Source organism: Galeopterus variegatus, unplaced genomic scaffold (genome assembly GCF_000696425.1).
Source record: "Galeopterus variegatus unplaced genomic scaffold, G_variegatus-3.0.2 Scaffold197, whole genome shotgun sequence".
Lineage (NCBI taxonomy): Eukaryota > Metazoa > Chordata > Mammalia > Dermoptera > Cynocephalidae > Galeopterus > Galeopterus variegatus.
Window position 1 is genome coordinate 21,372 of NW_007726308.1, and position 5,661 is coordinate 27,032.

Here is a 5,661-nt window from a genome sequence, read left to right on the forward strand (position 1 = left end):
CCATAAAAAAGAATGAAATCCTGCCATTCACAGCAACATGGATGAGCTTGGAGAAAATTATATTAAGTGAAATAAACCAGGCACAGAGGGAAAAATACCACATATCCTCACTCATAAGTGTCCACTCATGATGCTGCTGTCAAGAAAGAGAGAGAGAGAGAGAGAGAGAGAGAGAGAGAGAGAGAGAAAGAAAGAAAGAAAGAAAGGGAACAAATGATCACAATAAAACATTGAAATTTCAGGAGAGAACAGACCTATAGTTACTAGAGGTGGGAAAGGGGGAGGGGGAGGAGGGTTAGGGAGTAACTGGGTAAGAGACACAAAGAATAATTAAGATTTGTAATGATGAACACGCTAATAATATTGATTTGATCATCACATACTGGACACAAATACTGATAGTCAACTCTGTACCCCATAAATATGTATAATCAATTATCTTTCAATTCAAAAAATAAACAAATACAAAAAGCCAATTTGAAGTCTCTGCCACACTTCTGAATACCTTCAACATTAAAGTCTGTACACATTAAAAAAAAAAAAAACCTACTTACTGCTGTGTGACTTGAACAAGTAGCTTTGAAATGAAAGGTGGGGTCCAGGGACCCTGGGAGTCAGCCTCAACCCACCCCATCCTCTTACCAAGTTCTTGACTCCACTACAGGAAAGAATTAAAGGGCAGAGTCACAGTAGAAACTGAGAACAGGTTTAATGTAACAGATAAGAAATGCAGGTTCCACAGGGACAGTGTGGCCTAGCTCCAGAGACTGAGCAGGGCCCACACCAAGTTTAACACAAAAGTTAGTTCAGTACAGACATCAAGCCTAACCCAAAAGCAAGAAACACATGCTTAAAGTTCAGTACAAGTGCAGGCTGGCTCGTGAGAGTGAACAACCACCTGCTGAAAATAAGTTCGATACAAAGTAAAGCACACACCCCTCAGCCAGCAAAGCAGGGGCTGCCTCCAGGAAAGTGAGCAACACCCCTGCCTTCGCCTGGGATTCAGCTTTTATACTTTTTCTATCTAGTGAATATTCAATTAAGGGTGGTTCCCAGTGATATACACCAGAATGTTCTGTGCTCTCTACTGAGCATGCCCAGCCACCGGATTGTACAAACCAGCCCCCTGTTCTCTCATTTTCCATATGTTGGTTGTAAAAGTAGGTCTAACTGACAACAGTAACTTTCCTCCAGCGGGGAGCTCAGAGGAGGGGGCCTGAGACCTCCGGAGTGACTGGAAACCCAGAGGCATGTCCTAAAACCTGAACCCAGGGAACCTGAGCACCTCCTGTATCAGCTTGACTTCTCTGAACTTCTGTTTCACCACCTGCAAAGAGATGGCATGAAGCGTCTGTATCTCAAAGGTGCTGGGAAGGCTCAGATCATGATGGAAAGGCAACAGCATGCTCTCAGCCATTTACTACTGAGTGGGTCTGGAAATGTGCATGACAACATGGAAACGTGACTATTTGTTGACATGAGAGTGCATATTTCAATTTTTTTATGTAGGCATAAATTTTGTACAAACATATGAAAACAATAGTTATGGACTGCATGTTTGTATCTCTCCCAAATTCTTGTGCTGAAATCCTAATCCCCAGTGGGATGGCAAGTGATTAGATCACGTGGGTGGAGCTCTCCTGAATGGAATTAGTGCCCTTTTAAGAGGGACCCCAGAGAGCTCTCTTGGTCTCTCTCTGCCACCTGAGGATACAATAAGTTGGCATCTGCAACCTGCATGAGGGCTTTTGCTAGAACCTGACTGTGCTGTCACCCTGACCTGGGACTTCCAGTCTCCCGAATGGTGAGAAGTAAATTTCTGTTGTTTATATGCCACCCAGTCTATGGTACTTTGTTATATCAACTTGAACTGACTAAGACAATACATGAGTGTTATAGAAAATTTAGAAAATATGAAAAAGTATTTGTAAGAAAAGAAACCTTATTTTTCATAACCCACTGCCTTACCTCCAAGGGAGAGAGTGTAGGTCACTAATAAATACTCTTATTAGCTAGACAAGTCCTACGTGGAATGCAGAAAAATGAACAGAGCGTCCTTTCCTTTGGATTTTGGGCACAGCCACCAACCACAGTCTCCAGCAGCCTGGGAGTGAAGGAAGTTTCACTGTTATTTGCTGAAAGAATTACTGTCTCTTCCAGCCCTTTGAGTCAAATTAGCAGATATTCCCCTTTCATTATCCAAGCCTTGGAAGGTGCCAGGATCCTGGGGGAGGAGAAGAAACTAAAACATTCCATTATGTTTCTCGACATAATTAACCTAGAAATACATTTTTAAATACCTCTGATACACACTCAGGGAGAGTACTGTGTGAGAGACAAACCTCTTCAAACATCTTGAAAACCATGGTAAGTTTTTTAAAGAAAGCATGGGTCAGGAATTTGGGCAGAGTGTGCCTGGGTGGTCACCTGCTCCACATGGCATCATCTGGGGTAACTCACTAGGCTACATCCAACCAGCAGCTGGGCTGACCCAGAAGATCCACGAAGGCTTCACTCACAGGCAGCATGCTCCTCTCTCTCTTCACCCGGCTGGCTTGAGCTTCCTCACAACATGGTGGTCTCAGGATGGTCTCAGGCTGGTGGGACTGCTTACACAGCAGCCACTTCCAAGAGGGAAGCAAAAGCTGCCAGTCCTCTTAAAAGTGGATCCAGAAACCTCAGAAGGTTGCTTCTACCACAAGTACAGAGCATGTATATGACAGTGTCATCTAACCTGGAGAGCTGGGGAAGGTTCCCTGAGGAAGAGACAGCGAAGCTACAAACCAAAGGAGTAAGAGCTTGGAAGGGTGGAGAGTGGGAAGGAAGGAGCACTCTGAGCAGTGGGAACACACGAGCAGAGACCCAGCAGAGGGAGGATGGGAGCAATAAAGCAGCAAACTCAGCTTCGTCTTCTCAGTAGCCTATTTTGGTAGTATTTTTGGAGAGCCAGCCATTTGTGTATAAATTCAACCTAAACAAGATTACACTATATATTATGTGCATGCTTTTTTTTTAGTCAACAAATTCTACTTTCTCATTCCAATAAGATTTTATTTCATCTAATATCCAGACTATATTCAAGTGACCTTAATTGACCCAAAAATGACTCTCAGCCAATTTGTCCAAACTGGTATCTAATTATTAAGCAGGGAATTGATAGCTTACGAGAAGATCCAAGACTCAAGACCTTCAGGCAGCTTGGAGTAGGGGAAAGAGAGCTAGATCCACCCATTTAAGTGTCTGTTCTTCCATCCATTCACCCATCCATCCATCAACACTTCCATCCATCCCTCATCCTTCCATCCATCCATCCATCCATCCATCCATCCATCCATCCACCTGTGATCCTTCCATCCTTCCATCCATCCATCCATCCTTCCATCCATCCATCCATCCTTCCATCCATCTTTCCATCCATCCATTCATCCTTCCATCCATCCACCTGTGATCCTTCCATCCTTCCATCCATCCATCCATCATCCATCCATCCATCCATTCATTCATCCTTCATTCATCCAGGGCTTACTGCATGCCCATTCCATGCCAGCTCTTATGCCAGGGACATCACTGACAAACTTTTGGCTCTGGCTCAACCTTACCCTCCGTGATAGAGTTAGACGAGCCCAGCTCCTCAGATCCAGGCCTGCCCTGTTTCCACAACACAACACTGCTGGAGGGTCTCAATCTTCTGGTCTCGCTGGGACACAGAGACCATCGCCCCACTTATCCACCACTGTCTGTGTGTCCAGACTTGCTCTAAATATGCAGTATGTAGTCCTGTCTGTCCTTCCTATTTATTCAGCTAGGAAGGGTGTTAGGTGCAAAAGCCAGAATTTCTGCTGACAGCAAAACAAGTCAAACAAAATATTTCCTTTTAGGATAACAAATATTTTTGTGTTCCAGCAAAGAACAAAGCTGCTGCACTTAAAAAAAATTAGGTCAATTATTCTATTGCTTTTAGATTCTCAATCTTGCCTGATTAAGTACTTGCTCTAGAATATTAAGAATCCATAAGAGGACAGCAAATTTTCGTGGTGACCTTCTCACTCCCCTCTAAGGAAAAGAATCACTGTCCTAGATTTTTGAAATCTCCATGAAGGCAGAATATGTCTGGAGCAAACAGCTCTTAAAAGGCGTGAAAGCAAATTATGAGATTTTTCCAGCAATAAAACTGGGTTTGTGCTCCTGATAACACACGCACACACACACTCGCACAGGATATCATCAGGATATTAGAAACAATTGAGACCCGTTTAACTCTTTTAAAAGTTATTGATAAAATCACAATGAATAATCCCTAATTTTGACTTTTTATGCCAAACCCTATGCTAAATGTTTTAAACATATGATCTTATCCTTACAATCGCCCTTTGAGATAGATAATATTAACCAATATATTATTAGCCCCATTTTTACAGATGAGAAAACTGAGTTTCAGAGAGTCTAAGTCACAAAGCTAGAAACCAGGGGCCGACCCGGTGGCGCACTGCTACAGTGCGCCGCTTGGGAGCGCGGCGGCACTCCCACCAAGGGTTNGGAAAAAAAAAAAAAAAAAAAAAAAAAAAAAAAAAAAACAAAGCTAGAAACCAAAAGAATGGAGATGTAAACCCATGTAGTCTGACTCCACATGATACTTGAGCTTTGTATCAAAAAGAAAAACACATATATGCAAAAACAAAATAAAAATTGTGTCTAAACCTTCCATTCAGAGATAACCACTTAGCACCTTGATAAATATCCCCCCATCTCATTTTTCCTCTGTTTTCCTCACTTACCAAATGTGGCATGAACATTCTCTTGTGACAACAGGCACATTTTCAGTTGTGTTTTGAGTTCTCTGGGTATACGTTACTGGAAGCTCCACCCAAGAATTAGAGAACCAAGAAAAAGAAGATACCACGACTGGATAAAACCCCAAGGACCACATGTCAGACTGGGCTCAAGGATTGAATATGGAGGTCTGCTCTTCCTTGGCTCTCGGTGTGGTTTATTATGAGATGTTGGTTGTCATCAAAAACAAGCAAAGAGGATGGAAATTCTAAAAGGAGCAGCAGCAGCTCTAAAATGACCACAGGTTTTTGATGTTCCTCTCATCGAGAGGTGGGGCGTAGGTCCCCACCCTCCCCACCCTCAACCTGCTTTGGGTTTGGGCAGGCTTGTGACCACTTTGACCAACAGACACGATAGAAGTAACACCATGTGACTTCTGAGTCTGGGTCACAAAAGGCCATTTGGCTGCCACCTTTCTGGCAAGAACACTGAGCCACCATGTCAGAAGTCCAACCACCCGCTGAGGCCACATGCTGGAGAGGCCAAGTAGAGGTGCTCTGGCCAACCATTCCAGTGGAGCCCCACCTTCTGACCGTCCCTGACAATAAGCCAGACATGTGACTGAAGAGGCCATCTTGGGAGTGGATCCTCCAGCCACTACCCCTTCTGTTTGGGTCACCCCCGGCTTTGGGGCTTCCAGCTGAGGCCCCAGACATCACAGGGCAGAAACAAGCCCTTCCTGCTGTGCCTGCCCAAAGTCCTGGCCCACAGAGCCCATGATTCTTTTTCCTTATCCCTAATATATGGTATTAGTTCATGCCACTAAGTTCAAGGTGGTTTGTTTCACAGAAATAGATTACCAGAACAGAATTTGGCTCCTGGAAATGGAGA